Source organism: Canis lupus, chromosome 7, assembly GCF_011100685.1.
Source record: "Canis lupus familiaris isolate Mischka breed German Shepherd chromosome 7, alternate assembly UU_Cfam_GSD_1.0, whole genome shotgun sequence".
Taxonomy (NCBI): domain Eukaryota; kingdom Metazoa; phylum Chordata; class Mammalia; order Carnivora; family Canidae; genus Canis; species Canis lupus.
In genome coordinates, this window is record NC_049228.1 from 18,117,196 (window position 1) to 18,140,996 (window position 23,801).

The 23,801-nt window shown below is 37.0% G+C and overlaps 1 protein-coding gene across 4 annotated transcripts in view; it reads left to right on the top strand.

Annotated features, from left to right (window-relative positions):
- Window positions 1-23,801, top strand: part of RNF2 (ring finger protein 2) — a 49,133-nt gene that overhangs the window by 1,390 nt on the left and 23,942 nt on the right. For 2 of the 4 annotated variants that reach the window (XM_038542297.1, XM_038542295.1), the window contains exon 2: window positions 6,414-6,507. The exons of 1 other annotated variant lie outside the window; for it this stretch is intronic. The gene's annotated coding sequence lies outside the window, so the exon portion shown is untranslated. Of the gene's footprint in view, window positions 1-4,597; window positions 4,736-6,413; window positions 6,508-23,801 lie in introns of those variants that run through there. One more of the 4 variants, XM_038542296.1, reaches the window with a different exon arrangement.

Genomic DNA, 23,801 nt, shown 5'->3' on the forward strand with positions numbered 1-23,801 from the left:
AAGCTTCGCGTTTTGAACATGGTCGTTGACGCCGAGATCTTTGGTACCGGGTGTCGCCGGGGGAGCCCTGGCTCTCGCTTGTCAAAGATACTTTTCCTCCTCGAGAGAAGAAGCCTCCTTGCTCCCAGAGATACTGTTGGTTTGGGAGAAAAAAAAAAAAATTGGTCTTTGAAACTTCGTTGGTTCGTTCCGATTATTTGCCCGCTAAGAGCATAATGGCTTTATGGTCTTATTATCCCCTTTAAGCCTTTTTTTTTTTGGTGGTGGTGGGGGGTATATACTGCATGGCTGTCAGAAAGTTGGAGAGAATGTGTGCCTTTAAGGGGTAAAGTGGTTCGAAAATGTTGGATTTCCTTGAGGCGTGTGAAGAAATTTGTTAACTGTGGAAAGGACAGGTTTGCAATCAGCGTTTTGGGAAGACGCTTTTACTTTTAAAAATTAAAAAATAAAAAACCACTGAGACATGGCTTTGATGTTTTAGGCTGAGAATTATGTTCAGGACTAATGTTTGAGTGCTTTGCATTACATAATCTACTTTTGATGAGTTCCAAGACGATAAGCTGGAATACTTAGTGTAATTGGTAGATAATCTACTTTCCCCACTTGCATCGGGGTATAGTTGGATTTTTTAAGAATTTAGCGTGGTGTCAGATCAGGCTTCTTACAGTGAGTATCTGACCCTTTGATTTACGAAGAATTTAAATGGCAGCGATAAGACTTTGGTTATTCCTTTTCCCCTCTGGAATGTCAACTTGTCACAATCAACAGGTATCTCTTCAAATCTTGATTGTACATTTAACATGTTTAAAGTAAAATAATGGGTAGTTATATAAGACTCCATTTTCCAGAGATTGCACAGTAAATATGGCCCCTTACTTTTTCTGAGGATTCTGAGTTATTTCCTTCAGGTACTCTTGTGGGATCCACCTGTAGGGTTAATTATAGTAGGTGTGAGAGAGAAACGGAGAATTTATGATGGAAAACTGCCTAGGTAGGCTAGTCTGAGTATTTTAAAAATATGCTGGGGGTCCTCAAACTTGCTACAGAGAAAAATTTCAAATTAGAGCTACTTACGTTGTGTAGACAATGCAGACATTCAAAATAAGGCATTTTGAGTTTTCTTTGCCTGTATTGAACGCTCAAATAGCTAGTTACTAGGTTTGTGTGGATAGAAATAATGTATAGAGCAGGTCCGCAAATAGGAATTTCGTTTTTCTGCACAAATTTCAGTGTGTAGTGCCAGGTCTTTTTCTAATCTGATTTATTCATGGTTTGTGTTTCTATTACGTGGTCTTTGGAGTAAAGGTGATTTATGTCTAATGAATAATATATAGCCAGATGTTTTAGTGACAGTTTCATTTCTATATGTTAGCAAAGAAGCATAATTCCCTCCGGCAAGAGAAGTGAGTTAACATTAAAATGCACTTTATTAAAGCTATGGACACATTTTTAGTATGACTTAAAGCACCTCATAATTTTGTAGCAACTTATTAAATCTGGATAAACTAAACAACCCATCACAGTCTGCCATTTTTAAAAAAGGAAAAATACTGTGTGATTATGCACATTCTGCCCACATACAGATCTACACTTGGTTAATTAGTGTTGTTTATCTTTTTTTTTTTTTTTTTTTAAGATTTTATGTATTTATTCATGAGAGACACAGAGAAAGAGAGAGAGGCAGAGACACAGGCAGAGGGAGAAGCAGGCTCCATGTAGGGAGCCTGACGTGGGACTTGATCCCCTGTCTCCAGTATCAGGCCCTGGGCTGAAGGCCACGCTAAACCACTGAGCCACCCGGGCTGCCCAGTGTTGTTTATTACACATAGCGTGAAGACCTTGTCATGCGACATCATTTATTTATCTATTTCCTCATTTTTTTCCATTTCTCTGAAATCTTCGTTATGGTAACTTATTGAATATTTGTTTGCATTTAACTAAGTAGATCTCATATAATTGGGGATACAAAGGTACAATAAGATTTGCCTTGTCCATTCCTTCTCTGTAGGTCAAGATCCTGTTAAACGTCTCTTACCTTTAGTTTTCCACCTAATGTATCAGATGGGTCCTTTGGTGTCTCTTGTAAGGAATACAGTTCGATTTTACATGGACATATTGACTGTGGTAATAGGACTCTTGGCACATAAATAGAGGTTATGTTAGTATGTCTATATAGCATGTAGATGCTAAGGGGGAGTAGGTAGCCCGTGATCCAGTTTTATGCTAATTGGAGGAACTCCAGTGAAACTGGCCATGGATTTTCAAGTTTAAAATTCTTTTCACTTCTCTTTTTGCCCAGTAGATGTTACAGGCAGCCGAAGTAGACTAATGTGTCTAGGCCTAGTGATACTCATGTAGGAAGCTCAGCACCTATGATGTTACTAAAAATTCTAAGAAAGATTCCTAATGCTTGAATGTGCTTTCTCTCATTTCGTTTAGAAATGGATTAACGGGGACAGGGTGGCTCAGCGGTTGAGCCTCTGCGTTCTGCTCAGGGCGCTCAGGGTGTGATCCTGGGTCCAGGGATTGTGTCCCGAATTGGGCTCCCTGTGAAGAGCCTGCCTCTCTCTCTGTGCCTCTCATGAATAAATAAATAAAATCTTAAAAAAAAAAAAGGATTAACAATATGTTTTCTGCTACTAAATATCTGCCATTTTGTCATAATTTTTAAAAAAATCAGTTTAAATACAGTCACGAAAAATCGTTTTTGTAGTTAATCTTGAATTAAATTATCTAATGATAATATTAAGTAGCAGACCATGTGAAAACTATCGAAGCATTTTGGTCATTTATTTTCAACAGGTGTGTTGATTATGGGCTCTCCTGCAAGGGGGATTTCTCTTTGTTTCTATGCTATAGAATGGAGTTGTATTTTATGAAGAGATTAGATTCTAACGTCAGTGCATAAAAAGAAAGTCACGTGGTAAAAAACATGATGCTTGAAAAATCCTTTAGGAAGGGAGAACAGTAAACAAATAAGTTCAGCTCAGCTTTAGTATTGGAACAGATTCATGTTCAAAACCCCCCCAGCAATCTACTGCATTTAGGGGCCGTGTTGAACAACAACAAAATACTTTTTAAAATATATTTTTAAAGTATATTTTTAAAAAATATTTATTTACTTTTTAAAGTAAACTATGCCCAGTGTGGGGCTTGAACTCATGGCTCCAGATCAAGAGTTGCATGCTCCACTGAATTAGCCAGCCAGGTATCCCCCAAAATGTATTTAAATATAAGAAGCACAGTCAGCATGCCATCATGCTTACATGAGGAAAAGCTTGTGGGAGCTGAGATCTTTGAAGAACAGATCAGCTTACTGGCTCATATTTTCTCTAGGATATGTGTTCTAGTGAAAGGAGGTGGTTGTGCTTGGAATATCCTGTGCTGTTTAAATATTTCTCATTTCCTTTCTTTTTTTCTTCCCAAGTTTGATAGTTTAAAACACAAAAGTTAAATGATTTTTATGATACAACTCAACAAATTTTTTTTTAAAGATTTTAAGTAACATCTATACCCAACGTGGGGCTTGAACTCAAAACCCAGAGATCAAGAGTCACATGCTCCATCTACTGAGCCAGCCAGGCACCCTCAACATACAAATTTAAAGGGTTTTAAGTTATCTTTTATAAAATAGATTTTATCTATAGGAATAATTCCAAATTTTCTTTACTTTTCTCTTCAGTGAAGCAGCAAGATCTCTCAAAGGAGAGCAGTTGGAATCACTGTTTGACAGTGGAATAGTCCTAGTAGAGAAAATAGTAACTTCAGTAAGAATTTTAAAGAGGACATTTAGTTTAGAGAGTTGGTTAAGTGGTTGTAGGAGCAAAGAGAACATTACAGTGTAATTGTCCTAAGACTTCAGAAAAGAGACTCCGTTGGCCTCCTTCTGAACCTTTGAGGAGGTCATCATTCATCTGCTTATCAGGTCCTGGAAGTACCCAAAAGTACCCAAAGAAACTGGAGACTGAAACCCATTGCTGCTGCCGGGTTGAGGGGTTGCAATTGCTGCTGCCAGGAACTGGAAGGAAGTTCTTTGACTCTCCTTGCTTTCCAGTCCTTTTATTACCTCCACTGTCAAAGCCTGATAGGGAGAGCTGTCAGAAGTCAATGAAATACAATTGTACAGTCTCCCCCAGCACCGAAGAGCAGAATTTAGGTAGTTTTGAAGTTGAGAGACAATGAGTAAATGATCCACACAAAATTGTGTGGGTTAAAGTACAATAATTTAAATCGGGAATCTTATCCTTACATTGCTTGTTCAAAAAAACAAGTGCTGATTATCTTCTGTTTGCCAGTCACTATGTAAGGGATTAGGGATAGAAAAATGAATTGAACAAGATCTCTTCCTTGAGGAATTTACAGTCTAAATGGAGATGACAAGTAACCCATCTTACAGTGTGTTAAATGCAATAACAGATGAGTGATGTGCTTTGGGAACCCAAAGGACATTGCAACCTACTTGCCTCTTCTCTGCCTTGCTAAACTTAATGACTACTATTTTTATTTTGTATCTTGATCAAATCCAACTTCATTCTCTCTACTGTGCTCAGCTCAACTCCTATGAAATCTCTTTATCTGAGATGCCTCAATTTTGTTATGTAATCATAATCGTTATTAGTTAAGCATTTCCTGTGCCTTATTGACTTAGATTGTAAAGACCATCACTTTCTCTGCACTTCTAGCCTAGCCTAGTACTGTGAACATAGAAGATGTTCCAGAAATATTTATTTTTGCGGTAGGTAATGGGAATTAAAATGTTCATTATTGCTTTTGCAGACATTGTTTCTTCCTTCCAAGGTCATTAGAAAATTGTTTGAGTAGAGTTTGATTTTATAGATGTGAGAATTGAAAAATTAAAATAATTGGTTACCTTAAACTGTATAGTACCAGCAGCTGATCTAGAAATAGGGCTTTGGATTTTTTATTCCAGAGCCAGCAGTTTTGGCAGGGATTCATTTAATGGCTAAATAAAATCCTCTTCTACTTCTCTTACTATTTTATAATCTAATGTTCTGAAGTCTCACAGCACTTCTGGCAGAAAGAAAAGACAGAAGCTCCTTATTTTATTTCCTAAAAATAAAAATAACATGCAGTTTCTTTTTACATTGTTCTTTTTAATTACTCTTTTTTTCCCTATTTCGTATATTGCTCACTACTACCTGCATTAGCTATAATGTGCAAATCTGTAGTGTTTCATTTTGACTTCTTTTTAAAATAGTGTTCTCTTTCTACCGCTATACACACACTATTAAACCAACTTAAAACCAACTGATTCTTTACTTTTAAAAAGATGTATGCCTCCATGCCAGTAATTGCATTAAACCCTCATTATTTACACTATTTGCAATATAGAGTCCAATTCAGTCTGGGACTGCTATCTTGGAATTCAGCCAAATGTTTTATAGAAGGCTTTACTATATTACAGAAAGGATAGTGTTGTGTATAGTGGAAAAAGCTTCAGAATTAAAGGCAGGAGTCTTGGTTTTTAGGTCTGGTTTCACTACAAGCAAAATTATTGGCCTGTTTTGTATTAAAAAAAAAAAAATCACCCTCACTGACCTCACAGGTTATTTGTAAAGACATAAGAGGTAGGGTAGGTAAAAGGTTTTGTAAACGGCATGTTGTAAATACATAGGGTGTAGGTAAAGAAAGAGAGACAGAGATGGATTGATCTCTGGCATGAATCTGGATTATAGTCTGTGCCTACTTTCAAGGGAGTTTTCATATTTCAAAGTTGTTAGGGTGCAAATGGAATGTGGGAGGAGTTGTGGATGTCCTATAACCCTACTTTTCCCAAGGCTGGGTTATAATATAGTATTCTCTCCCCTTTAAATAATTGTATTTTAAGATTGTCATGCCTCATTAATTTCTTTACACCAGGGTCAAGTATCTTGCTTATATCATTAGACAATAATATCCCAAACTTTACTTACACATTAGGAACAAAACTACCACTTTGTAGATTGTTTAAATGACAAGGGCCCGGGGGAGTAGGGGAAACAGATGGTATTACAGTTTTGACTGAAAACTACCTATTGCGGTTTTGTTTTACTTACATGTTATTTTATGATATCAATTACAGAAAATAGCTGCTTTTCAGAGTACACTTAGCAAAATTAGAAATTATATCTGTTCACTTTCAATGAACTTGTCCTTTTATCGTTCATCTTAAAATTTTAATTGGCATATTTATAAAGAAAATCTGCCTCATTGATTTAGGGAAAGATGCTTTTTTCTAGCTTTTATATTTTTATGAGTTACTGTCCTCCAGGAATATTTTCTCATGTGGCTATAAAGTAGAAATATGTTGAAGGCTCTTGAATACTGATAGTTGAGTATTGTCTAAAATATTAAGACTCAATTTCTCTGTCTTTAATGTTTTTATAATTGATTATGTTTGTATTTAAATGTAGGTCTCATTTCCAGTTTGGGTTAACCAGTGATAACTTACCAGTGTAGCCTCCTGAAATTGTTTTTTTCCCAGAAGTCTCCGTAACTTTTGAAAAGGTAACGTTACAACTATGTGTAATATAGATAATGTGATTATCAATGCCAATTTAAATTATCTTGAAACCTTTTGGATAATATGTTGTAATAATGATTTAGGAAAATTAAGACAATATTGGTGAGCCAGTGAGGAAAAAAAAATTTCATACAGTAACCTAGCTGTTTCTCATTTCTTTTCTTTTTAAAAATTTTTTATTTATTTATTTGAGTGTGAGAGAGTGTGAGCACATGAGGGTGGAGGAAGGAGAGGGAGAGAGAATCTCAAGCCCATTTTGTGCTCAAGCACCTATGTGGGGCTTGATCTCACAACTCTGAGACCACGATGTGAGCCAAAATCTAGAGTCAGGCCCTACGCTGAAGGCGCGCACTAAACCGCTGAGCCTCCTGGGCTGCCCCCTGACTGACATTTCTTAAACGGATTTGGTTTTAATCCATATGTTCAGTATGTTGCTTATAGTCTTTTCAAAAAACAGCTTAAGAGCTAATGGAAAAAATCAATGTTATTAAATTGTCTTTTTATGAAATATAATTTTAGTTGTCACTATGCACTATGTTACCTTTTTAAGTGTATTTGTTTTGGAAAATTTAAGAAGTAGCAAGAAAAAATCATGTTTTCAATACTTCATTTTAATTGCTTTTAAATTTTGAAGTATTTCCTTTTGGAAATTTTATCTTTTGGTTTTTGTTTTGTTTAAAATAGAGTTTTAACTGTTTTATATTATAGACCTGAATTTATGTGCATATTTTAATTCTTTTGATATCACAAATATTTTCTATGCCATAACCAGTTTGGTAACATTTTTGACAATGGCAGAATATTTCAAATGGGTGTAACAATGATTGGATCCTGAGGTTCCTTTTAGCTTTGTATTTAGGTTGATAGTGGGGAGGTCCAAAATTCATTGTGACAGCCAGATGGACATAATTAATAAGCAATACCTTTTGTCTCCATAAGTTTACAAGAATGAATCTGTAATTGATGGCTATAGCTTGTTGCGGTATAGCTGAGGAAAACTGAGAAGGACTTAGAGAAGGTAGTCTCTGGTTTTTCTGTTACTAGGTTTTGGAATTCTTTTTTAGAGCAAGTGTTCTTGGCCTTCAGTTCTGAGATCTCCTAAGGGACCATTATTCTGAGATTTAGGGCATGTGTTCTTTTGTATGGTATTCCCCCCCACCCCCCCCACCCCAGGTTCGAGAGTTCCTTACTTCAGCTTCTCAGTGGGGGTGTGGACGCAAAAGTTAACAACCATGGACTTTTTTTTAGAGGATTTCCTTAAAAAGTAGAGGTAGAGGGAAATCGGTATAAAAGGTGCCTACAGGGGATTCTTGGGTGGCTCAGTGGTTTAGGGCCTGCCTTAGGCCCAGGGTGTCATCCTGGAGTTTCACATTGGGCTCCCTGCATGGAGCTTGCTTCTCTCTCTGCCTGTGTCTCTGCCTCTCTCTCTGTCTTTCATGAATAAATAATAAAATCTTTAAAAAAAAAAAAAAAGGTGCCTACACACAGTGTCTTGTATCGAATTAATATCAATTTTCTTTTTTTGTTAATTGTTTGATAATATAGAATCAGTTTTGCTTAGGAGAGGATGATTTCACTACATTAGCTGCTTAAGTTTTCTCATTCATTCATTCAATTTTTAAGTAGTCTCCACACCCAGTGTGGGACTTGAACTCACAATCCCAAAACCAGTAAGTTCCATGTTCCAATGACTGAGCCAGCCAGGCACCCCAAGGTTTTATAATAGTATGTTATGGTTTTCTCTTTTTAACATTATTTTAAACTCACATTAAGATTATCAAAGTCTAATTGCTAGTAAGTAGCTTTAAAAAATTATTTTGATATTTACATATTTAAATACATATTTTTTTCATTGGTAATAAGGAACTCTGCCTTAATGGACATAAAATACATACATCTATATATCACCTAAAACATGCTTATCTTATAAAGAGGTTTAGATCTATATATTGACTAACTCAAAACCATGTTGATGTCCAGTATAGATGAGCTGTGCAAAATTTTTGTTGCTTTCAAGAACATAAAGATTATACTACTCTTCAGATTTATCAGAGCTGTAAAACTCTTTCTATTCTAAGAGTTTTTGATTTCTTTTTCATGTTTCTGAGATCCTGGCCTTTGAAACCCCAGGAACTATTAAGTGTAAAACTTTTTTGAAAAAAATAAATAAAAATTTTTTGATGCAAGTTACAGAAACCAAGAGATAAAGGCCAGAACAGAAGAAAGATTAAATCTGTTTATCTTTTGGAATTGTTTGGAGAACCCAATATGAGAATTGAGATCTCCTCAATCCCAGTAATCCCAGCCTGGCTGCTACTATGGAATATGTATAGGGACAGAATAATTTTTATTTTCCTGCAAGAGAAAGTCTACCTTGTATGACAAAAGGATACCAGAGACACATTCTTAACTCCTTTATTCTTACTTGTTCTAGTCTTAAAACTGTTAAAAATCTGTGCTTATTAGTATTTTGGGAGTTGAAAAATGGAAACTCTCTCCACAAACTCTTAACAACTCTGTTTTATTTTATTTTATTTATTTTATTTTATTTTATTTTTTATTTTATTTTATTTTATTTATTTTTAAGATTTTATTTATTCATGAGAGGCACACAGAGAGAGAGGCAGAGACACAGGCAGAGGGAGAAGCAGGCTCCATGTAGGGAGCCCAACGTGGGACTCGATCCTGGGTCTCCAGGATCATGCCCTGGGCTGAAGGTGGCGCTAAACCGCTGAGCCACCAGGGCTGCCCTCTGTTATCTTTTAGAACATAACTTTTACAAAGCTGTAATTATAGCACAGATACAAATCAGTGGCCTCTGTCCTTTTAGCTTGCAAATGTTACTAGTCATTGAATATCGTATTAATAATTGTTATTTTTTAATGATTGAGGAAATTTCCTGATGTTAATGTTGTAGATGTCTCCTTGCCTATGGTGATGTTATAATTATTGTAGTAGTGGTGCCAGTAGTCTGGTATGGTCCTTAAGGGCATGGTCTTCTTAGACCTACATTTGAGTCATGCTTTTTTGTCTTTTTTTAAGATTTTATTTGTTTATGAGAGACGCAGAGGGAGGAGCAGGCTCCTTGTGGGGAGCCTGATGTGGGACTTGATCCCAGGACCCCAGGAATCACCACCTGAGCGGAAGGCGGATGCTCAACCACTGAGCCACTCAGGGGCACCCAGGGCACCTGAGGCACCTCAGGGCCCCTGAGCCATACCTTTGATGCTTATTATTGTGGGACCTTTAAGCAAATTGTTTATTTATTTATTTACACTTCGACTCAATTTCCTTATTTCCTAAATGAGGAAAATAATAGTACCTATTTTATATATATATATACACTTTATATATATATATATGCTTTATATATATATATATACTTTATAGAGTTGTTAGGATTAAGTAAGATCTCATAGAAAATGATAAACTCTCTAAAAGTTATCTATTAATAACATTATTTCCTAGGACTGAGATTACTGTATTTTGTATCTTTGGAAATGAATTGCCTCACGGCTTTCTGAAGGAGTTATTCCATTATTCCAGTTGCTATTAGAATGCAGTGGCATCAGCCTTCAGCTTTCTCTTTAATCTTCCTTAATCTAATTATATTCTTTTGTTATTTCCTTAGCACAAATTTAATTTTTCAACAGATATGCCCTTGCCAGAAGTATAGACCTGTAGCCATATTTTCAGTGACACAAAGGAGTGTTGCTGTGATTCCCTACACAGTTACTTGTTAAAGCTAATGTGTATATTCATCAGCACTCCTTCTGTCAGGAGTCTGTATTTGATGGACATTTCTCTTCCCAGGAAAAGATAACAACCTTGCTATATACCACTTTTCAGAAGTTAACTTCTATTCTGTCATGGGGTTTTGAACTAAAACTGAGTAGTTATTAGACTTTTTAGCTTTGTCATTTGTGACATGCTTATGTAAATTTTTAAGCTTTGCTCTATGCCTTAGTTGTGTTTGACCTCTCCCTCTCCAAAATAGAGGTACTGATCTGTCTGTGCCATTAAATATGCAGGTGTTTTTTGGGGGACCAGTCATGTGTGCTAATGACACAGCAACAGTCTACAGCCCAGTAGTAAGCTGGTTATTGCTGCCACATTAGTATGCTCCCTAGCTAGTTTCCTGTAATCTGGGGGAGAGATGTGAAATGAATTTGGTAGCCTTCCTTGTTCTTTAGGAACTCAGCATTTTTTTTTTTTTTTTCTCTGCTCAGGAAATTATCAATGTCCTTTGTGTCTCTTGGTCTTAGGGTACTGGGAGAATTAAAAGTAGTTCTAAGAATGTGACTAGTTTGTGGTATAGAGTTGGTGTGTGTTCAGTGCTGAGAACCTAGATTATGCCAAAGTCTGAGATCTAAATTACTAGTGAGTCAGTGGTTTGGCAGTAGGTTATTATATTCAGGTAATTGGATGAAGCAGTAGACTGGAAACCTCTTAGGAAAGCAGAGGTTGAGACATCTTAGAAGAGTTGCAAAATGTAGACTGGCAGATGAGAATCAGGAGGTGAAGTACCAATGTGAGGAATGTCTTGACAGAGGGATAGTTAAGAATTCAGGAAATCAACAAAAATGGAAGGTTCTGACCAAATGAGGCAAACAAATAAAAAATAACACGAGATAAAATACCAAACAAAATTTCCCAGATTCTAGTACCCAGGACACTTGTTGAAAGGAAAATAAATAGCTAGTTGTTTAAAAGATGTATGCAAATAAGCCAGATGAATGTGGGGAAGTATGATATCAGCTATTTTCTTTGAGACAAGGAAAAAAAGTGCAGATAACCTTGGGTTTAACTTAGAATCCTAGATGTGTGAACAGTTTGTCCCTTTTGACCTGCTTTGAAAAAAGATTGGAGGAGGGACACTTGGGTGCCTCAGTGGTTGAGCCTTTGCCTTTGGCTCAGGTCATGATCCTGGGGTCCTGGGATCCAGTCCCGCATCAGGCTCCCCATTGGGAGCCTGCCTCTGCATCTGCCTATATCTTGGCCTCTCTCTCTGTCTCTCACGAATAAATAAGTAAAATCTTAAAAAAAAAAAAAAAAGTTTGGATTATGGTTATGATTGTTTGAAGTATTCAAGTTGAAAGCAGTTGCTAAAGGTAGCTGCTAGGTACATTTTAAAATTTTTTTTTTAATTTTTATTTATTTATTTATGATAGTCACAGAGAGAGAGAGAGAGAGAGAGAGAGAGAGAGGCAGAGACATAGGCAGAGGGAGAAGCAGGCTCCATGCACCGGGAGCCCGACGTGGGATTCGATCCCGGGTCTCCAGGATCGTGCCCTGGGCCAAAGGCAGGCACCAAACTGCTGCGCCACCCAGGGATCCCCTGCTAGGTACATTTTTAAGCAAGTTTTTTGATCTACAAAATATTAAGACGGCTCTTGATGCTACTTTATTTAATTCCTAAATTTACAAATAAGGAAACTAGATCCTCAACTAAAGTAACTAGCCCTGGTTTACTCAATTTAGAGGCAGAACTTCTTTACCATTTGAGAATATTTGTAGAAAATTTACAGCTACTCTTTATTTCAGTAACCAGTATTTCTATTATTAGATTGTCTCCACCTAGTGGCAACAAATATTTTGCAAAGCTGCATACAAATATGGGAAAAACTGCTAGGGGGAACTCACAGCTTTCAAGGAAGAGTCAACTTGGTTGTTGACAGTTGTATTACTTTTGCAAAGGAAAAGGAGGAGACAGTGTGCCTGATGCTTACTTACATATTCCATAACCTTATTAAGGAATTTGTAGATTCTGTATACTTGAGTTTGGCAGCACATTTATTGGTGACACCAAATAATGGGCCCCCAAAGTATCCACATCTTAATGCCCAGAATTTGTGACTATGTTACCTTACCTGACAAAAAGGACTTTGCCAGTGTGATTGCATTAATAATTCTGAGATGGGGAAATTATCCAAGATTATCTGAGTTTGGTCCAATACAATCAGAAATAGGGCAGCCACGGTGGCTCAGCAGTTTAGGGCCGCCTTCAGCCCAGGGCCTGATCCTGGAGACCCGGGATGGAGTCCCACGTCAGGCTCTCCCTGCATGGAGCCTGCTTCTCCCTCTGCCTGTGTCTCTGCCTCTCTCTCTCTCTCTGTCTCTGTCTCATGAATAAATAAAATCTTAAAAAAAAATACAATCAGAAATATCCTTATAAGAGAGAAGGTGCTGTGATGAAGGAGACAGGAATAGTAGTCAAACAGCAAAATCTAAGATGCTTTGCTGCTGACTAGAAGACAGAGGAAGGACCCAGGAGCCCAGAGGGTGTCAGCAGCCTCTGCTAGAAAAGGAAAGGATATGAATTCTCCTCTAGAGCTTCCAGAAGAAATGCAGGCCTGCCAATATACTGATTTTAATCCCTTTATGATCCATTTTGGACTTCTGTCAGAACTGTTAGCAAGAGGAAACTAGTACACCAGCTGAAACCCAAATTATCCTGAGAAAGCCAATGGCAGTGAGAGAAACTGAAAAAAATATGTTGATCAGTTTACTTGCCCAATGGAGTATTGGCTTCTGCCAAAAGAAAATTCAACACATCCACAGGGAAAACAGTCTTCCCCTAGAGAAGTAGTTCTCAAATTTGGCTGCATACACATATTACCTGGAGAGCTTTTAAACAACTCAGGTAACAAGGTCCCGTTTTAGACCAACTGAGTCATTATCTCTGCAGCTCCTGATATTGTTAGAAAGTCAGCCAGGTTGTTTTTATATACAACCAGGGTTGAAAATTCGTTCTAGCTAAAGATTAGTTTTTACTGACCTAAGGAAACCCATGGCATGTTCAAATACTACTAGAAGTTCCTGAAACTGTCCCCAGTAAAGATGTGGTTCACCATCCATTCATTGGTTTCATGTATGTTTTGCTATTTTTTTTTTTTTTTTCTAACTTTATCTTTGACAGTAAGTTACCCTAGGTAAGAAGTTGCCTAAGCAAATTCCTAAAGGAGAAATTACTGGATTGAAAGGCAGGCGAACTTTTTTTTTTATTCTGACAAATACTGCTATATTGCTATGCCAATTTACCCTTCTACTAATTTAAGATTAGTAACATTTTTTTAAAGCCTGCCCAGTCTGGTAGGTAGAAAAATATTTCATTGCTGTTTTAATCTGCAAGGCTTCAATCATGAGTGATCAAGGGATGCCTGGGTGGCTCGGCGGTTGGGTGCCTGTCTTCGGCAACGGGTGTGATCCCATAGTCCCGGGATCAAGTCCTGCATCAGGCTCCCCGTATGGAGCCTGCTTCTCTCTCTGCTTGTGTCTCTGCCTCTCTGTGTCTTTCATGAATAAATAAAATCTTAAAAAAAAAAAAAAAAAAAGAGTGATCAAGTATCTTTTCACTGCTTTATTGGCCATTTTTTGCCTGTCAATTCCTACATATCAGTTTCTATTAGTTTTTTTAAAGCTGATTTACAAGGCACAGTCAGTGGCTCAGTCAGTTAAGCGTCTGCCTTTGACTCAGGTCATGATCCCGGGATCGAGCCCCACCTGCCTCAGTGGGGAGCCTGATTCTCCCTCTCTGCCACCCCCTTCACAAGCACACGGACACACTCTTTCTCAAATTAATAAATTCTTAAAAATATAAAAAGCAAAAATCTGATCTGCAAAATTTTTTCTGTTAAAGAAATTAGCCTTTTGTCTGTAAGTGTTTAATATTTTTCCCAGTTTGTTTTTCAGAAGGTGACTAAAATTTATAAATGGAGAATTTTAGTGTATCTTAAATTGATAACACATTGTAGTCCAGAGTGTAAATTAGCTTCTATATAGTAAGTTACAATTAATGTTTATTACCCCTTTGTAATAATATGCAGGTTTTTTCTTAGTTGTTAGAAGTGTAGGTTGAATAGGATAGGCTGTTGTCTCATTTTTATTACGACTATAATAGCTGTCATATATTCTTCACAGGATTCTGTGAATTAGGTACGTTATTTCAGCTCTGGCAAGATTTCATACTTTGATTTTTGTCTTGTGTTCAAAGAGTAGTTTATATAGCAGGATTGAGGTAGTGCCGATAAGGTGTTTTGAACGAGATGCAGATAATTCATAACACTGATACATGGTGGGATAATTTTGAATAGTGGTCTTCTATATCTATAAGTTCAGTTAACAAGCTCAAAGTTTCCTTTGATCCTTATTGCACTTTTTCTTTTTAAACCACATGTTCTTTTCTCTTATAGTTTTGAGTACTATAGGCTGAGATTTTCCACCAGAACTCTTCATGCTTCAGATGTGTTTATTCTTCTGGATGACCTGCATATATATTATATGCAATAAATCTAAAACTGAATTCAACTTTTCATCTCTTCCTAGGAAATGCATACCATTTCCTGCTTTAAAATTTTTTCAGGGACGCCTGGGTGGCTCAGCAGTTAAGCGTCTGCCTTTGGCCTAGGCCGTGATCCTGGAGTCCCAGGATTGAGTCCCTACATCAGGCTCCCTGCGAGGAGCCTGCTTCTCCCTCTGTGTCTCTCATGAATAAATGAATAAAATCTTTAAAAAGTTTTTTTTCAAACTTTTTTTATTGTGATAAACTATGTATCATATAAAATTTGTCATTTTTGATTATAGAATTCTGTGGCAATAAGTACATTCACAATTGTTGTGTAACCATCACCACTGTCCATCTCTAGAACTTTCATCCCAGAAAGTTCACCCAGAATTTTCATCTGTATTCAGTAATAGGAGCTCTTCATTACTTTCTCCCCTTCTGGTAACCATTATTCTACCTTTTATGAATTGGACTATTCTGGTATTTCATCTAAGTGGAATCATGCAATCTTTGTCCCTTTGTGTTTGGCTTTTTTTTTTTTTTTAATTGAGTATAGTGTTTTAAAGGTTCATGTATGTGTAGTGTGCATCGGAATTCCATTCTGTTTTGAGGCAGAATAGTATTTCAATATACATGTATACATTTTGTTTATCTGTTTACCAATTGATGGGCATTTGGATTGTTTACATCTTTTGGCTATTGTGAATAATTGTTAAGAAAATGGGTATACAAATCTGTTTCAGGCCCTGCTTTCAGTTCATTCCTGAAATGGAATTGCTGGATCATATGGTAATTTTATGTATCATTTTTTGAGGGACTTGCCATGCTTTTTCAAAAACAGCTGTATCAAAAAAAAAAAAAAAACAAAAACCCCAATACTATCATTTGCACAAGGGTTTGAGTTTGCCACATCTTCACCAGTACTTATGGTTTTTATTTTTTGATAATAGTCATATAAGCCATCCTAATGGGTATGAAGTGTGATACCTTGTGGTTTTGATTTGCATCTTTCTAATGATTAGTAATGAACATTTTTTTCATAAGCTTGTTGACCATCTGTATATCTTCTCTGGAGAAATGTGTCTATTCAAGTCTTTTCCTCTTTTTGAGTTTTTTTTTTTTTTTTGTTCTAGTAATTCTTCATCTATTCCAGATATTACTCTGTTATTATAAATGATTTGCAAATATTTTTTCCCATTTTGTGGGTTGCCCTTTTCACTCTCTTGGTAGTGTCCTTTGATATATTAAAGGTTTTGATTTTTTTTTTTTTTTAATAAGCTCTATACCCAACATGAGGCTTGAGCTCATGACCTGAGATCAAGAGTTGCATGCTGTACTGACTGAGCCAGCCAGGTGCCCCTAAACATTTTAATTTTAATAAAATCCAATTCATCAATCTTTTTCTTTTATTGCCTGTGCTCTTTGTGTCCTATCCAAAATATTGTTAAATTCAGTGTCCTGAAGAGTTTTCTTTTAAGAGTTTTATAGTTTTAGGTCTTTTTTTTTTTTTTATAGTTTTAGTTCTTAACATTTAGATCTTTGATCTGTTTTGAGTTAATTTTTTTAAGAGTTTATTTGTTGATGAGGGGGGTGGCAGAGGCAGGGGAGAAGCAGGCTCCATGCAGGGGGCCCGATGCAGAGCTTGATCCCTGGACTCCAGGATCACGCCCTGGGCCAAAGGCAGGTGCTAAACCCCTGAACCACTCAGGGATCCTGAGTTAATTTTTTAAATGATAGAAGGTTATGGTCTAACCTTGTTCTTTTGCATTTGAGGATATCCAGTTATCCCAGTACTTTTTGTTGAAATTGACCTTCCTCTATTGAATGGTCTTGGCATTTGTGTCAAAATAACACTATGTGAGGGGTTACTTCAGGGCTTTGTATTCTACTCCTTTGATCCATCCATATTCTGTCTTTGTGCCAGTACCCAGTGAGTTTGATTACTATAGCTTTGTAGTAAGTTTTGAAATCAGGAAGTATTGAGTCATCCAGCTTGTCCTCTTTCAGGGTTATTTTGGTGGTTTGGGGTTCCTTGAGATTCTTTTTAAAATTTTTAAAAAAATCTTTTATTTTTTTTTTTAAGACTTGATTTGAGAGGGGAAGAGAGAGAGAATGAATGAATGAGCAGGGGGGAGGGGAAGAAGGAGAGAGAGAATCCGACTTCCTACTGGGCAGGGAGCCCAACTCTGGCTAGATCCCATGACCCAGAGATCATGCTTAATTAATTGTTTGAGCCACCCAGATGCCCCTGTTTCAGATTCTGTATGAATGTGAGGATGTGTTTTTCAATATCTGAAAAAAAATCAGGATTTTGATAGGAATTGCATGGTTTCTGCTTTGGGTGGTAGTGTCATCTTAACAATGTTAAGTCTTCTGATCCATGAACATAGGATAGGATATCTTTCCATTTACTTGTGTCTTTAATTTCTTTCAGAGGTGTTCTATAATTTTCAGTGTACAGATTTTTGCCTTGGTTAAATTTATTCCTAATATTATACTTTTTGATGCTTTTGCAAATGGAATTGTTTTGATTTCCTTTTCACACTGTTCATTGTTAATGTATAGATATGCAACTGATTTTTGTGTGTTGAGTTTTTCCCCCCAGCAATTTTCCTGAATTCATTTAGTCAGTTTTGCTTTTAACTTTTTTTGTGGTCTTTAGGGTTCACTATATATAAAATCATATCATATCATATATATATGTATATACATACAGATACTTTTTCTAGTGGGATGCCTTTTATTTCTTTTTCATGCTTAATTGATTTGGCTAGACTTCCAATATAATATGTTGAATAGAAGTGACAAAAATACCATTTCCTGTTTAGATGTCTCACTTTTTTTTTTTTTTTTTTTAGCATCAACATCTTAACAGCCACAAGCTTGGGAGTTCATGGCTTTCTTCTTTCTCATTTCATACACCGCATGTATTTTGCTTCCTAAGTATTTTGCAGCTTTGCTGCCCCTAATTCATCCTTACTACTAACAGATTCATTGTATTCATTTCTTATTTGGATTATTGCACAAGCCTCACCCCCTTTTCTAAGATTTTATTTATTTATTTGACAGAGAATGAGAGAGAGTGCGAACATGTGCACAAACAGTGGGGAGGGGGAGAAGAAAGAGAAGCAGGCTTCCTACTGAGCAGGGAGCCCAATGTGTTCTCCATCCCAGCACCCTGGCTCATGACCTGAGCCAAAGGCAGACACTTAACTGATTGAGCCACCCAGGTGCCCATTGCATAAGCCCTTTAATTAGTATTCTTGCCTCCTGCAAGTCCATTCTCCACTGTATTAGAGTTGATCTGTTTGTTTCAGAAACAAATCTCACCTTGTCATTCAATGGTAGATTTTTCCTGAGACCTTTGCATGGGTTTAAGGCCTCCCTGATCTGGTCCATAGTTTAATTCTTCAGCCTTACTCTGTTCTACTCCATACCTCTCTCTCTAACTCATTTGATATTGAACTAGTTAGAGTTCCCCAACATACCTGCTGAATTGTTTCTTTGCTTATTACAATGATCCTTCTGGACTGCTTTCCTTTCCTCAGTTGGTTAACTTCCACTTAGAGTCTTCTTTTTCAAGGAGTCACTTTCTCTGGAAACGTCTTCTGCTTTTCCATTTGACTGTTTTTTTTTGTTTGTTTGTTTGTTTGTTTTTGTTTTTAAGATTTTATTTATTCATGAGATAGAGAGGCAGAGACACAGGCAGGAGGAGAAGCAAGCTCCATGAAGGGAAGCCCGACGTGGGCCTCTATCCCGGGCCTCCAGAACCAGGCAGGCCCTGGGCTGAAGGCAGCGCTAAACTGAAGGCCCTGGGCTGAAGGCTGCCCTGGTTTTGTTTTGTTTTGTACACTTGTAGCGTTTACCAAATTGTATTGAAAATACGTTGAGTACTTACTAGCCAGTAAGCCCTTGAGGGTCTCATTTCCTATCATATGGTAGTTCTCAGTAAATGTTTCCTAAACTTTGAACTCAGCTATTGTTCTTTATGGGTGTTAGCTAGCTTCTAATATGGATAGGCAGAGGGACAAAAGGAAAGGAAGAAAACAAAGCTGCTGCTGATACAACTGGTGTTGACTAATATTAGACCTTGGCAGGTTTATTCTGAAACCTTGGGGAAAGACTGAATTGGGTTATTAAACTGTTGGAGGGTTGGGGAAAATGAAGGAGTAGCGTTAGAGGTGAGATAGTGATGGGTACTAAGTATGGTGGGAGGGCACAGATCACACTAAATTATCTAGATTTGCATTTTAATTGGTACTTTAAAAAAATCTTAAAGCAATTATCTTCCCTGTAACAACTCCCTTACATAAGACTAGAAAACATTGTTACTAATACTCAAATTTAAGACTGGATAATGAAGATTATTTGGTTTACCCTTGAAAGGTTCCTACTCTGTGTTCCACAATATGTGAAAAATATAATCCAGTTAGGAATTGATTATATTACCTTATTTATTTATTTAGAAAGGATTTTATTTATTCATTCATGAGAGACACACAGAGAGGCAGAGATATAGGCAGAGGGAGAAGCAGGCTCTATGCAGGGAGCCTGATGTGGGACTCAGTCCTGGGACTCCAGGATCACACCCTGAGCCAAAGGCAGATGCTCAACCGCTAAGCCACCCAGGCGTCCCTATATTACCTTTTAAAATAAAGATGTTATTAGATTACCAAAGTAATTTAGATGAGCATTCCAGATGTTTACTACAATGGCATCTTTTTCAATAAAGAGTACTTTCTTTGTGTATATAGAAGCTTACAAAAAATTAATGTCTGTCTTATAGTTGTAGTTTTAGATTAAACGACTGCAAGTGGTTTTTATGAGGTGATACTTACTTCAGGCAATGCTATGATGGCAGTTGGATTGCTTAGTCAGATTTATTATTGCTCCCTGGTTTGCCTAGTCTTGAATAAATTTCTAAAATGGAACACCTGTATCCTGTAAGCAAACAGTGTTTCAATTAAGGAACAAATAGTTTGCTCATTCACATTTTGTATAATGTAAGAGGAAAAGGAAAATGCTGAAGATTGAGAGAGTTAATGTGATGTGACCTGTATTTACTTTATGTTCAGAAGGGACTATAACCATGGAAGAAAAAGATAAATTTTGTCCTTAAAAATAAAGTTTCTTGGTTTTGTTTCATAGTGCTTAGGGAAGCAAATCTCAAACAATGAAGAAAACTCTTCATGGGAAGATGGGATTATCTAATGATTGTATTTTCTGGTATATATTTCACAGTTTGAAAAACAAATTAAGGAAACAAATGTACAGGATAAAAACATAGGTGTTGGCTTCTAGGAGTTGGTTATAAAGTTAAGCACACTTTTGGTATGGTAGGCTGAAAAATAGGCCCCCTCCAAAATGTCCATATTCTGATCCTTGGAATCTATAATGTTACATTGTTCAGGGCTAAGGTATGTGTCTGTGTGAGGAAGTCTTTGCAAATGTCATTAAATTAAAGGTCTTGATATGAAGAGTTTATCCTGGATTATCTGGTTGAGTTCTAAATGTCATCATGTGTCTTTATAAGAGCTAGGCAGAGGGAGATTACATACACAGAAGAGGTGGCAATGTGGCCACAAGCTAAAGAATGCCAGCTGCAAGAAACAGCAATTTCCAATAAAAACTCTAGAAGAAGCACAGCCCTGCCAGCACCTTAATTTTGGCTCAGTGATACTGATTTCCGATTTCTGACCTTCAAAACTAAGAGAGTGTGGTAATTTGTTACAGAGTTGTAGGAAACTAATACAGTAATCATTTTTCAAAGTGTAAGTGGAGATTTCTAAACAACCCTATTTACCTAAACTCTTCTTGGGGGGAGGAGGCATATTTATAGCTTACTCATAATTAGTCTTTAGTTCTATTTAAAATACTCTGAATAGACCAGGCGATTTTTATAATTAGAGCAACTGGTGAACATTTTTTGGCATAGAACTCTTGAGGTTTTAGCTTAAAATAATTTATATTTAAAGCCCCCTTTCTTGGAAAAAATGTTTTATCCAGTCTGGAAGCTCCCTTGTGGTTGTTTTGTTATAGCTATACTTTGGTAAGAGTACAGTTTAGACTTCTAAAATTTTACAACACAGTGTCAGCCTTTTTGTCTGCACATCTGCTATTTAATATGAATTCTTGTTTCAGCCATACTATAGGAAATGTACACATGAGGCTCTTACTGAGAATTAAGTTATGAGTTCACTGTGACCCAGCATGTGCTAGGGACTCACTTGAGATGATGGTGTATGGGTACTCTGGCCATGTAGGTTCTTAACACTTTCATCCTATATCCTTAATGATCAGATACCAGTATACCTGGTGTATATTATCTTAATCCCTTCAAAGATTGCCTTCGAAGAGGGGGAGGGGATAATCCAGGAGACATCCATTTGAATGTCTGCTTGTTCTACAAAGCTGTGGTTCAAGATGCACTTCTTTATGTTATTTTGTGTCCCTTTTATGAGGATTGCACAAGTTTCTAATGAAGTCTGGGCCAGAAATGTCTCTTTTCAGTATTTCTCTTACTCTTTTAAGCTTCTAGGAACTACACTTAGCATTCAGCCCCTTGCAATTTACTAGCAGTAGATAGCTGACAAATTTCTTGCAGTTTTTTGTTACTGAAAAGGCCTTACAGAGTAGTCTTGGATTAATTGGCCTCCTGATTGATTTCTTTTTTTTTAATCACATGAGGCACATAACCAAACATTTTTGTTTCTTTCTAAAATAATTTTTTCAAACGTGGGTTAATGTAAAATTTTTAGTAGGTTAGGGAGTGGGTAAGTAATTTTTCTCCCTAATCTTTTACATGTTTGGTAGAGAGATGCTGAGAAATAAGAATGCTTATTTATTGAAATATATCAGGGAAATTAGGCCCTCTCCATTCAATGATCATCATTTGTGAAATATGCCAGGCACTTTATATGAACATATCACTTAACTTTGCCAATGACACTGAACATTTCCGTCACTTTGTATATTTAAAAAAAAAAAAAAAAAAAACCTCAAGAAACTTGGATATAGGTCCATAACCACTAGCTGCCAGTACTAGGATGTGTATGCAAACTGACTGATTCAGTTCCAAAAATCATTTGCCATACTTTCTAGGTGTCTCATTTGTTGTAACATGAAATAAAGATATACCTAAAATACAAAGTTCTCTATCCTTGTTCTCGAGGAATTTATGGTTTAGCCTATCTGTTTTTCCTACTCAGGCAGTTAGAGAATGGTCTTGGGAGCAAACGTATGGCCCATTCAGGGGGAGTTGAGGGTCTTGAGGGTCTCACAGAGTCGAATGGGAACATGTATTAGTATTGTTTTCAGTTTTTCACACAAAACCTTTGCCACATTTAACCTCTAATAGACTTGACCATGATTTTTTTTTAAGATTTATTTATTTATTATTTATGATAGAGAGAGGCAGAGACACAGAAGGAGGGAGAAGCAGGCTCCATGCCTGGAGCCCGACGTGGGACTCTATCCCGGGACTCCAGGATCGTGCCCTGGGCCAAAGGCAGGCGCCAAACCACTGAGCCACCCAGGGACACCCCCCCCCCGCCGCCCTCTTTTTAAGATAGAATGAGAGAGCACAAGCACAATCACGGAGCAGCAGAGAGGGAAGTAGACCGACTCCCCCCTGAACTGGGAGCCTGATGTGGAGCTCGATCCCAAGACCCTGGAATTGTGACCTGAGCTGAAGGCAGATGCTTAACTGACTGAGCCACCCACACGCCCCATGACCATGAGTTTTAAATAATGCCTTTAACCAATTTAAGAATTGTAGATTAGAGATGGAATTAAAAAAATGGTATTTTAGGGAACCTCTGTTTTCCAGGTACTATTAAAAGAATATGTAAGAATGATGTTATGATTAGTGGTAGGTTTTTAGACTAATCCATAATGTAATTGAACCTAACATGCAAATATAAATTTTATAGTAGCTCATATACTTCATTAAATTTATTACTTAAGCATAGTATGTTTTTTTAAAAGAAGATTATTAGAGACGGAGAGAATGTGTGTGCGTGAGTTGGTGTTGGAGGGAGAGGCCAAAGGAAAGAGAATCCTAAGCAGGCTCCACACCCAGCCACCTGACATGACCTGAGCTGAAATCAAAAGTACAACACTTGACTGTGCCACCCAGGAACCCTTAAGTATAGTTTTTTTTTTTTTTTTTTTTTTAAGATTTTATTTATTTTAGAACACGCAAGTGGGGAGAGGGGCAGAGGGAGAGGAGTAGACTTCCCACTGATCTCGGTTCACAATGATCATGACTTGAGCCAAAAATCAAGAGTCCAATGCTTAACTGAGTGAGTCACCCAGGTTCCTGTATAGTATGTTTTTAATGGAAAAACTTAGAATGGAAATTTTAGTTTCTAAGTTGGGGGACTTAATGTATTTTTGTCCTGAAAAAATAATTTTTACATTTGTTTAAAAAATTTTTTTTGAAGACTTTATTTATTTATTCATGAAAGAGAGAGAGAGAGAGAGAGAGAGGCAGAGACATAGACAAAGGGAGAAGCAGGCTCCATGCAGGAAGCCTGACATGTGGGACTCGATCCTCAGACTCCAGAATCATGACCTGAGCCGAAGTCAGACGCTTAACCGCTTGAGCCACTCAGGCATCCCTGTTATTCTTCTTAACGCTTGAATTAACATGATAAATGTTAGCCAGATTATAATAGAATGATAAATTTTTAATATCTGTATTCATATTTTCCTGAAAATAGACACAAAATTTCTGGGGCAGGGATGGATTAATTATTACAGCAGTGATCCTATTGTCCCACTTCTTCCCTCTCAGAGTGATGCAGTGAGACCTGGATGTTCATTTGGTAGGTAAGAAACCTTAAAAAACATGAATCTGGGAGCTTGTATAGCTGTTGCCCACCTCCTGAAAGAGTGAGGGGGGCCTTTGCTCCTTATTATGAACAAATTCTCCTTGGTTACAGAAGGGAAGGATCCTAGGTTTTTAATCTTTGGAAAGTAAATGAGTTTGGA